At 49.3% G+C, this 12574-nt stretch overlaps 1 protein-coding gene across 2 annotated transcripts in view; it reads right to left on the bottom strand.

Annotated features, from left to right (window-relative positions):
* Positions 1-12574, bottom strand: part of ST6GALNAC1 (ST6 N-acetylgalactosaminide alpha-2,6-sialyltransferase 1) — a 304387-nt gene that overhangs the window by 276360 nt on the left and 15453 nt on the right. The gene's annotated exons all lie outside the window — the stretch shown is intronic.

Below are 12574 nucleotides of genomic sequence, written 5' to 3' on the forward strand. Positions count from 1 at the left end.
AAAAAGGACCCCTTTTTCTGAATTCGTCCTCCAGTGTCTACTGCAAATGTAAGCACTAGTTCAGTGTCGTGTCTTGTCTAAACTCAGCTTTTGTTTTGAGCAGGAGTTGCTTCAATACAATATGGTCTTGTAGTTATGCAGAACACAACATTGTTTTGTCACTACCCCCTTATCTTCTAACTATGCAATTTAAAAAATAAATACTTTCCATTCAAACTGCCTTTGGGAAAAACTGGTCCCGATTCACAAAGCTAGTATCACATCTCAATTCAAAATTAAGGACTCTTATAAAGGTATTTGTGAAGGTAAAACACTAATCATGATTGGCTGAACTTTACCTTCATTATTTAGATCAAAATATTAAAATTGTGCCATTATGGTGATTATGGGGTTTAGCATATTTGCGTGTGGCGCCTCACTGGATTCTGGGGATCACGGTTCAATCCCCGGTGGCAGATTAGCCCAGCACCATGTGACTGCCGACGGCCCCCAGCACCTGGAGACCCTTACGGGTGATTGTTCGTGCAGTACAAATGTGTATTATTATTATTATTATTATTTGCATTTGCTAATTTAGTGATAGGGTCAGGTAAGAAACTTTTCTTTTGAGGATATGTTTCTGAAAAACCTTACAAAATGTCTACCTGGCAGCCATGTCATAGCAGCTCAGCCAGCATCATGATTTCGATTAAAGTGCTTATGCTGTGTCGCTGTAGCACTTCTTGTGAAATTTCTCCATCTGGATAATGGGTTACTTTAAAAATATCAGATACACCTCCACCACCTTAGTGACTTGGAGGACATCCTTCTCAGCCTAATTTGAAGTCCAAGTATGGGATTTTTTTGTTGAGTGCAGACTGCTCGACATATTGTTAATGTTCATATATTAGGTCAAACCAATGGAACCTGCACCAAACAACAAAAAAGAAGATGGCAGATCAGCTAGAATGACTTCGACCGAGCCACCTACAAAACCACCCTCAACAACTACCACAGACAGCTTAAAGCTGCAAAAAAGGAGGCCCTTGTGCAACGTATCCAAACCAGCACCAAATAGACCAACAAATTATTCACCATTGTCAGAAAATTCTCCTGCCCCTCCGTGACAGAAAATGCAATCCCGTCATCCCACTACCTCTGCGACTTCCCCGCCGACCACTTCCACAACAAAATAGCCACCATCTACACAAACATCTAACCCCAACCCTCTGACATCCTCAGCAATCCATGGACCACAACCACCAACCACGTGATCATCTCATGGGATCAACTCAGCACACCAACCACCAGCAACCTGATAAAATCCTTCCATTCTGAGGCACCCACCGACCCTGCCCCCACCAGCTCTTCAACCTCGGGGGCAACAAAATCAACCACCAACTCACAACTTTCCTCGACACATGGAAGCGCATGGAGGTCATCCCCTACTCAAGAAACCATCAGTGGACCCAAAAGATCCACAGAAGCACTGTCTAATCTCCTTCCTTCCCCTCCCTACCAAATCCTGGAGAAGTCTGTCAACATCCAAAACACTGAACCTCTGGAAAGAACCGACCTACTGGACTCATCCCAATCAGGCTTCAGGGCCAACCACAGCATCGAGATAGCCCTCAGTGCAGCAACAGACGACATCCGATCACTATTGGACAGAGGTGAAACAGCCGCCCTCATCCGCCTGGACATCTCCGCAGCCTTGGACACAGCCTCACACCACACACTTGTCCAGCGAATTTGCCAGGTCATTATCACAGACAATGGTCTATGATGGATGGTGTCCTTCCTCACAGGGCGCACCCAGAGAGTTTGCCTCCCCTCCTCCTCCCACTCCAAGCCAACCATAACTGTTCGTAATGTATATTTGTAAAGCTCATGTTCAACCAAGGGTATCTTGGCGTTGAATACCAGGTGTTTATTGATACCCAACTCAATGGTGCTCATTTTATCGACCTCACAAGGATGAAGGGCTGAGTGAACCCACCGGGATTTGAGCCTGTTACCATGAGGTCAAATATAGGCCCCTTCAGTAGACGCATTAGTCAATAAAAAGCCACCAGATCCATTTGCAGAGTACCCTAGGGCTCATCTCTCAGCCCTACCCTCTTCAACATCTACATGACTCCACTCGCAGATATCTTCAGATCACATAACATCAACATCATCTCCTACACCACTGATACCCAACTCGTCCTCTCACTCTCAGCAAATGCCATCCAGACAAAAAACAACTTCCACAACTGTATGAACAACCTAGCGACATGGATGAAAGACAACTGCCTTAAGTTGAACACGGACAAGATTGAAGTCCTAACCTTCAGCAGATACAGTGTCCTTTGGAATGACTCCTAGTGGCTGCCGGAGGTCAGACCTACCACTACGCCAAAAGACAATCCCCCCAATCTCAGCATCATACTGAACAGAGAACTCTTCATGAGATGCCAAGGCAAGTCCAACGCATGCGCCTGATTCAACACCATTTGCATACTCCAAAAGATTTTCAGATGGCTCCCCACTAGCACTAAGAAAACGGTGACACAGGCCATCCTCACCAGCAGACTTGTCTATGGCAATGCACTCTGTGCCAACACAAACTCTGTTCTGTAGTAGGGGATCTCTGTGTATAGTCATAATCTAGTGAATAGTCCCGCCCATGTGCGTGGACCCCGGAGCAATCAAAAATAATCTCTTACAGTGTCGAAAAATGCAGAACTGCACAGACACTTAAGAGAGAATTTAAAGACAGATAATGCAGCCTAAAAAGGCTACACTGTCCAGTACTTCAACTAGAAATTCCACCACAAAAATCCACAAAACAGCAAAGCCTGTACAGATTTCCCTTGCTTTAACAGCAAAATCCCTCAGGAATGATAGAGAGAAGAACCTGGACAGACAAGCCCCATAGGCTGCCATTATGTGGCTCAGAACAGGATACTGTGCCTTTAAGAGAACTTTCCAGAACTTCACAGTATCCCAGAATGCCCTGCAGGTCCCAGTTACTTCCAGTTCTTTTTTCCGGCTCCTGCAAGCAGGACCCTGGAGCATTGAGCTCTCCCTTTTCAAGGGGTTATTGGTGTTTTTTCACTGGAAAATCGTTTTGAGTACTTTCTAAGTACTTTTAGGCTTTTCTCCTTGGTGTTTTGCACTCTTTTGATGTCAAATATGCCTGCATTATTTGACAAATGCCCGGAGTGCTCCAGGAAGAAGGCAAAGTCAGACCCTCATGAGGTGTGTATCCTCTGCCTGCCCTCTTCCCATATTCCAGAGGAGTGTGAGATCTGTCAAGGCTTCTCTGGCAAGACCCTGAAGGACAGAATGAAGATCAGACTTCAGGGCCTCGAGGAAAGGAGGCTGAAGGCGCAAGGTGGGTCTGGAGGGGCTTCATCTGCCCATGCTGAGGCCTCTGGGGGGCTCCCCAGGGGCAGGAAGTCCAGCAAACGTCCACATTCTCCGTCTGGGTCGGTAGCACTGACCACGACGTAGAGAGGGAGGTCCACGGCCAGCTCCCAGTCTCCCCAGGGCTCTGGGTCGAGAAAACGTCGCCCGTCGACGTCGAGGGACTTACACAGGCCGCCGTCGAACCCGGTGACGATTTCTTCGTCGTCGTCTTCGGCGTCGACGTCGAGTGATCGGCGTCGACGGGCCCGGCGTCGGCGCTCACCTTCGAGGCGACACCGTCGATCGCCGTCGACAGACAGGACATTTTCGTCGTCGAGGGGATCCTCGTCGTCGAGGCCGACGTCGAAACGGAAGTGGTCGCCGTCGAGGCAGAAGAGATCTCCGGCGAGGAAGAAGTCGCCATCGAGGCGGTCGAGGTCGCCGTCGAGGCGGACAAGGTCGCCGTCAAGGCGTTCGAAGAGGTCGCCGTCGAGGCGGTCGAGGTCGCCGTCGAGGCACAAGAGATCGCCGTCGAGACATAAAGGATCGTCGTCGAGATGGTCAGGCTCGACATCGAGGCATGGAGGCCGTTCGACGCCGAAGCATAGAAGACGGTCAACGCTGAAGGGGCGCTCGACGTCGAGGGACCTACGTTCGACGCCTGGTCACCAGTCTTCGGCGTCGAGGGGTCGTGCTGACAGGCCTAGGACTGTGGGGGGCTCCCCTCAGTCTGGAAAGGATGGCGGCTCACCGGGATCGGTGTACTCGGAGGGGTATACCCTGAAGAAGGCTGTTCCACCTCCTCCTCCGTTGCCAGGAGGTCTACCTCCGAGGGCTTCAACCCCTCCTCCATTGCCTCCTCTGCCTCCACTTCCAACAAGACCTAGGACCCCTGTGCCAAGGTCGGTCTCGTTGCCCAGGCTTCCGACCCCTCCCAAGAAGACTCCTAAGTCTAAGGAACCGCCCAAGCCCAAGACGTCCGCCTCGGGGAAACCAGCACAGCGCCCCAGACCCAGGAGGTCAAGGTCGCGCTCCAGGCGGAGAGACAGATCGAGGAGCAGACACAGGTCTTCCACCAGATCTAGACATCGCCACAGGAGGCATAGGTCCAGATCCCGTACAGCATCTAGGACCCGTTCCTATTCGCCTACTCTATCGGATTCTCCGGAGACTAGGGTGTCCCCGGTCGATGACATTGGCACGTTCCAGGAGGTGCTCCTGAGGGGGGCTGCGAAGTTGGGTATCACGGTGACGGCTCCTACACCTACGACGTCCGTGATATTCGAGACGCTTCACAAGAAGCACCTGTCTCGCCCTCTTCTGCCGTTGGTCCCAGGACTGGTCGAACCGGCGGAAGTGCTGTTCCTTACACCGGCGGTGGTGAAGGCTGCTCCCTCAAGACTCCTGAAAAAGTACCGAGCTCCTGACTCGGACCCGGCCTTCCTACGTGTGGACCCAGTTCCCCGACTCGGTGATAGTGACGGGGGCCAGGAAGTTGCATTCTACCTCCCCGTCCTCCACAGTGCCACCGGATAAAGATAGCCGCTGGATTGATTCGGCTGGTAGGAAAGCCTGTGGGACTTCTTCCACCACTATGAAAGCCTCCAGCGATTCGGCTTTGCTAGGGCGGTACAACCGTGCGCTATGGGACTCCCTGGAACAGTTTGCGGACCTTGTGCCACGCGACAGGAGGGAGGACTTCCTGGAAATTGTCTCGGAAGGGATGCTGGTTTCCAACTAGGCCATCAGTGCCGCTGCGGACATCGCGCTGTTGGCCGCACATGGCTACTGTCACGGGGTCAACCAGAGCCGCCATGCTTGGCTCAGGCTTACGTCACTCAAGCCTGAGGCGCAACAGCGGGTGGCCAATCTGCCGTTTTCCGGTGAAACACTCTTCGGAAAACATGCCGACGACGAAATGGCCCGGATGAAGGCCGAGGCTGAAACCCTGACGGCTGTGGGTCTGGAGAAACCCAAGGACAAAAAGCCTTACCGCCAGTTCCAACGGCGGTTCGGCTCGCAGGGGAAAGGAAGAGGACAGTCTTCTGGACAACAGCAGCAGCAACAACAGCAGCAGTTCCGAAGACCCTTCCAAAAACGTCAGAGGGGTAGAGGTGGACAGCAGTCCTCTACCGCGACCAAAGGGCCGGCTGGGTCTTGCCACTGAGCGGTTACTTCCCCTTCATCCGTTACCCGCTCCGGTGGGGGGAAGCGTTAAATTTTTTCTGGCAGAGTGGAGAAAAATTACTCAGGACAAGTGGGTGCTGAATATTGTTTGCAATGGATACAGTCTTCGGTTCATCAGCCCTCCTCCATCGATTCCTCCAGTCAGCTCGCAGTATCAGCTGCGCGAGCTCCAGGCGGAGGCTGCTATCCTGTTAAGGAAAAGGGCGATAGAAGATGTACCTCTGTCTCAAAGGGGAAGAGGTCTGTACTCCCGGTTCTTTCTGGTCTGCAAGAAGGACATAAACGAGTTCAGGCCCATTCTGGACTTGCGACAGGCAAACAAGTGGATTCGCAGAGGAAAGTTTTGCATTCTGTCGTTGCATCAGATTTATCCTCAGTTGCAACGGAGAGACTGGCTATGTGCCATAGACCTACAGGATGCATACTTCCATGTGCCCATTGCACACAAACACAGGAAGTTCCTGCGATTTCAAGTCGGCACCAATCACTATCAGTACACGGAACTTCCGTTCGGGCTGAAGTCTGCGCCCAGGACGTTCTCGAAGTGCATGGCAGTGGTAGCGGCACACCTGAGGAAGAACAAGGTGTTTGTCTACCCGTACTTGGACGATTGGTTGATCAAGGCCTCCTCCTTCTCGGAAGCTCAAGCGCACTTCCAGAACACATGCGTTCTGTTGAACAAGCTGGGGTTGCACATCAACATGTCCAAGTCTGTTCCGACTCCGGTCCAGTGCATTCGGTACTTGGGAGCCTCCATCGATACGCTGTCAGCAAGCGTGTCTCCGTCGGAGGAGCGACGATTATCACTCCTTCGGAAGGCTCAGGCTCTCATGTCCACTCCATCTACTACAGTAAGGACGGTGTCTTCTCTACTGGGATCGATTGCCTCTTGTATCTTCCTGACGCCACATGCGAGTCTGCACATGAGACCGCTGCAGGAGTGCTTAGAAGATCAGTGGGACCAGAGGAGAGGTTCTTGGGACGACAAAATACGACTGTCTCTGCATGCTCTTCAGTGTCTGAAGTGGTGGTGTTCGGCGGAGAATCTCCTCAGAGGGGTTCCCTTCCACAAGGACATTCCCACACAGACTATCGTGACGGATGCTTCTCTCCAGGGATGGGGAGCGCACTCCAGAGACTTACAGATTCAAGGGACGTGGTCCACGACGGAGTCCACGTACCACATCAATTTCCTGGAACTCAGAGCTGTTCACTTAGCGCTGAAGGCTTTTCACCCGTCCTTCCGGGCCAACTCTCTGCTTGTACAGACGGACAATACGACTACGATGTATTACCTCAACAAGCAGGGGGGCTCGAGATCCCGCACTCTGTCGCAGGAGGCGCAGGCGATCTGGCACTGGCTTCTGGCCCGAGGACTGTCGATAACGGCCACTCATCTGCCAGGTGTGCAGAATGTTCAGGCAGACGAGCTGAGCAGACTGATTCAGGAAAACCATGAATGGGTCATAAACGACGAAGTACTAGGAGAAGTCTTCGCAAGGTGGGGAACTCCAGACGTAGATCTGTTCGCCACCGCCGAAAACAGCAAATGCCGAGACTTCGCCTCCAGGTACTACCAGCCAGGGACGCTGGGGAACGCGTTATGGATCAACTTGTCGAACAGCTTTCTGTACGCTTTTCCACTCATTCCCCTGATGCCGACGGTTCTCGTCAAGCTGTCCCAATCCAGGGCGAGGATGATTCTGATTGCCCCGGAATGGCCCAGACAGTGGTGGTTCACGGACCTGCTTCACCGGTCTCTCCTTCCTCACATGAAGCTGCCGTGCAGGCCGGACCTTTTCACGAAGTTCGGGGGGCGAATGGTGCACCCCAACCTCTCGTCTTTGAGTTTGGCGGCATGGCTCCTGAAATAGTGCAATATGGCCATCTGAATCTCCCAGAGGATTGTATGGACATACTGAAGGAGGTAAAGCGACCTTCCACTAGGACTTCTTATGCTTACAAGTGGAAGAGGTTTTGCATCTGGTGCAAGTCTAAGAACTATGACCCTACGACATGCAAGGAGGATGTCATCCTTCCATATGTGCTACATCTGGCGCAGTCTGGCCTTAATGTCCATTCCATTAAGGTTCATCTGGCTGCTTTGACTGCCTACAGGAAATGCCCTTCACAGACTTCCTTCTTCCAGATCCCTGTGATCAAAGATTTTTTGGAAGGCTTGAAGAAAGTATTCCCTCCTGTCAGGCTTCCTTCGCCTTCATGGGACTTGAATGTGGTGCTGTCCAGGTTGATGAAGGAGCCTTTTGAACCTATTCATAAGGCTTCGTTGCAGCACCTGTCCTGGAAGGCGGCGTTCCCCGTGGCCATTACATCGGCCCGCAGGGTGAGTGAAATTCAGGCGTTGTGTTGCCAAGAACCTTATACTGTATTTCAAGCTGCTAAGGTTGTTATGCGTACTCACCCTAAATTTCTTCCCAAGGTTATTTTTGATTTTCATATCAACCAGACTATAACTTTACCTACGTTCTTTCAGAATCCTTCATCTCCAGCGGAAAGGTCCTTGCATTCCCTGGATGTTAGGAGGGTGCTGAAATTTTATCTGGATAAAACCAAAGATATTCGTAGGTCAGACCAATTGTTCGTCAATTATGGATCAGTCAAGACGGGTCTTGCTACCTCTAAACAGTCCATCTCGAGGTGGATTGTGTCCTGCATACAATTGTGTTACCAACAAGCTAATAAGACCTTAGGGGGAAAACCTAAGGCTCATTCCACCAGGGGCAAAGCCGCCACGACGGCTTTGCTTCGTAACGTGACAATTGCGGAAATCTGCAAGGCGGCCACTTGGAAGTCGGTCCATACCTTTGCTAAGCATTACTGCCTGGACTCTGATGCCATGGCAGACGCTCAGGTTGGGCAGGCTTCGCTGCGAAATCTGTTCGCACACTAGTGGTGTTATTTCTCATTTCTCCACCGCCGCTTTGGTGTGGGGATGGGCTTGCTATTCTATTCACTAGATTATGACTATACACAGAGATCCCCTACTACAGAAGGAGTAGTTTATGTCCTGTAACTCCAGTTCTGTAGTAGGGGTATCTCTGTTATAGTCATAAGCGCCCGTCCTCCTCCCCGGTGGAGAGAGATATTCATGTACGGAATGCTACAGGTCTGGCGTGTTACGCCTTCAAAAAGAACTGAAAGTAACTGGGACCTGCAGGGCATTCTGGGATACTGTGAAGTTCTGGAAAGTTCTCTTAAAGGCACAGTATCCTGTTCTGAGCCACATAATGGCAGCCTATGGGGCTTGTCTGTCCAGGTTCTTCTCTCTATCATTCCTGAGGGATTTTGCTTTTAAAGCAAGGGAAATCTGTACAGGCTTTGCTGTTTTGTGGATTTTTGTGGTGGAATTTCTAGTTGAAGTACTGGACAGTGTAGCCTTTTTAGGCTGCATTATCTGTCTTTAAATTCTCTCTTAAGTGTCTGTGCAGTTCTGCATTTTTCGACACTGTAAGAGATTATTTTTGATTGCTCCGGGGTCCACGCACATGGGCGGGACTATTCACTAGATTATGACTATAACAGAGATACCCCTACTACAGAACTGGAGTTACAGGACAGAAACTACTCCTACTCAAGCAAAGACTCCAGACAATACAGAACGCAGCAGCCAGACTGATCCTCAACCTGCCCATGAGAACACACATCACCCAACACTTCAAAGACCTCCACTGGCTCCCCATCCACAAGAGGTGCTAGTTCAAATTCCTGACCCACGCACACAAAGCCCTCCACAGCATCAGACCACACTACTTTGTACCAACCCACCATAAACCTGCACTCAACACACATCGCCCTTGCAGAGACCACATGCATCTGCCCTAGCCGCTCGGGAGGTCACCTCGCTGCCAAAGCATGGAACACCCTCCCTCTGCATTGGCGTACCTCACCTTCGATCAACCTCTTCAGGAAGGGACTCAAGACCTGGCTCTTCGATCCACAGCACAGGGCCTGGATACTCCCCCGGGTGATAAGTAGCAATTGATAAATATTATTTGAAAAAAATACTATTTGAAAGGAAACAAGTTTTGCTTGTAGGTAAGTAATCATGAGGCAATGCTCTTCTCCAACCTTGGATATACATACATTTATGTTTTCTTTGAAATTACGCTCTGACAGAATGTTGTTGTTTCAAGACATATCTTCTTGTCAATGGGGTACAAATTGGATAATGTAAGCACTGGTCACTGTATAGGAGTTGCACGTATTTACATATGAATGAATGTTGGATAGAGCACCTATACCAAACATCTTCTTTATTTAAGCAATGCAGACATCTAAACAGGAAGACAATGTGAAAAGAGGTTTTAGTGCAATGTAGGTACTTTAATGGTGGCCTGTTGTGGAGTGTTGTCCTACCAGCAGTGAAGGAATGCATAGCTCTCACGAGTATTTTGGTTAGGACGGTATCAAAGCCATTAATATAATCCAAGCAGATCTCAAACATCATTCTTACTCGATCTAACTCCTTCAGCTAATTAATACTCATTGGTCATGACCCCATCATACCAGTGCCTGTTTTGTTTTGTTTTATCTTACAGAGGCCCAATTTAGGAAATGTTTCACTTCCTTAAAGCATATCTTCCATACTTTTCTGAGTCATTTCACCTTCCATTTGAGAGCATTAATTCGTAGACAAATTGAGTGCTTGCAGTCTCCATGTTTATCACCTTTTACTCCCTCTTGCCCATACTTCTGTCTTTTTTTACTTAATTTACCACACTGTACCTACAGATATAGGGGTGCGTGTGTGTGTGTGTGTGTGTGTGGGGCCAATAGTATACTTAACTGCCCCTAAATAGTCACATTAGTAAAGAAGTGACCAGTAGAGACCCCTCTTTAGACAGTTGTCCTCTTTTAGAAGGCCATCAATATGGTTTCCACCCCAATGGTGCGATGTAGACTGCGTTTCTGTACTCTCATGGCAAAGTCTTAGCCAGTATAGGCGAGTGACAGATACAATTGCTGTTCCTTTTAGATCTGCTGGCGGCTTTTGACACAGTGGATCACGCAGTGATCGAATAACTAATTTCCATAGCACATCTAACACCTGAAGCTTTTAGATGATTTCTCTGATTCATGGCACATATGTATTTTTGTACATACCAATGATGCAAAGGCCTCTGTCACCCTGGACCCAGTCTCACCCCCGCTTTCCAAACATGTCTCAATCAGTTCTTATGCAATAATCCAGTATGATAATGAATGATACACCCTGTATGTTATTCTTACATGCAGAATTTCGTGCCAGGCCTTCGGCTGCCATCCTTACAGAACATCCACCAAAGCCGTGCTGCAGATGACTGAGACAGTAAGTTACCAGGCAGCTCCTGCTCTGAATGACAGGGGTATCAGTGACCCTGGCTGAAGGTACATCTCTACACCAGGTTTCTTTGCCTCGTGCACACCTGTGGCAGGATACTATTTTATTTGTTATTTATCAATGTTTGTAATCTAACCAAAATACTGCCCTTTAGACCTATTTGTCTTTGACTGTAGGCCTCAGGCATTCTCTCCATGTCCTTTTCCCCAACAAGATGGGCCTGCTCTCAGCAAATCATAGTGTACTAATGTACAAAGCATCCACACCCCACCAGTCGTACTCATTAGGTAATCCAATGTCATCCCTAAATCATGTCCTACTCATATGGTTTGCTCAATCTCTTGTGGCACGGCTGTACTGATTCTACCATTGTAAAGTTGCATTCTGTTCGTTTGCCCTGTTTCCCTTTCTTCTCACCTACAAGACTGACTACCCTCCCTACAGGAATATGTGGTTAACATCAACATCACACGTACTTTACAACAGCACTGGTTTCGGGAACTTCTGATATTTTTGGATGAAGACATCCAATCTGTACCTTCTAAGCAGCTCTTAGTGCTCACATTCAGCACACTGCTCCCTTTAGAGTGGTTGTGTGCATGCTTGCTATCATGGAAGGTGGAAAGTGGTCCAGCAAGTCCCACCTGAAGCTGAAACTGAGGTGGAGGAGGTCTGTTTTGTGTATACCAAGAGTTGATGTTTATCAACTCTTGGAATGTGTAGGTTGTTGTCATAGCTGTCCACTGTCTGGAGGATTCGATGTTTGCCCGTTGATCGCTCTCCGCGCAGGATAGCAGTGGCGGTTTGTTTATGTGGATATGAAGAATAAATACAGATGAAAACAAAACCAAATGTGTCCTGTGATCCTTACCGGCCTGGAACACAAAGTCCTTACCCTTTCAAGGACTAAGTTGAAAAACTTCATTAAAGAGACTTTGGACTTTAAATGAGCCTCAGGCAAAACTGGGGTGACTGAGTGACCTAAAGAATGGTGATGGATTAAACCCAGATCAGTTGACTGGGGGTGAGTGTTTGATTTGTTCAAATGCTCCGTCCATCATCCCCTTTTGTATCGCTTTGTTCGCCCTAAGTGTGGCAGGGTATGCTCAGACGTGAGTCCCTTGTTCACTTGGCCACTGGATTCAAGATAGCCTGGCTGATGAGGAATATGAATCCAAAACCGGCCCCAGGATGCTTGTTTCCGGTCCAGGGAAGACATGGCTTGGCAGTTCGGGCTGGACTGTTCCCATGAGGCACAGGGTCAGACTGATTTGCATATAGCCATGTCTGAACTGGGGTGGCTGAGTGAACTAAAGAATGGTGATGGATTAAACCCAGATCAGTTGACTGGGGGTGAGTGTTTGATTTGTTCAAATGCTCCGTCCATCATCCCCTTTTGTATCGCTTTGTTCGCCCTAAGTGTGGCAGGGTATGCTCAGACGTGAGTCCCTTGTTCACTTGGCCACTGGATTCAAGATAGCCTGGCTGATGAGGATTATGAATCCGAAACCGGACCCAGGATGCTTGTTTCCGGTCCAGGGAAGACATGGCTTGGCAGTTCGGGCTGGACTGTTCCCATGAGGCACAGGGTCAGACTGATTTGCATATAGCCATGTCTGAACTGGGGTGGCTGAGTGAACTAAAGAATGGTGATGGATTAAACCCAGATCAGTT

This window comes from Lissotriton helveticus, chromosome 7 (assembly GCF_964261635.1).
Source record: "Lissotriton helveticus chromosome 7, aLisHel1.1, whole genome shotgun sequence".
NCBI lineage: Eukaryota > Metazoa > Chordata > Amphibia > Caudata > Salamandridae > Lissotriton > Lissotriton helveticus.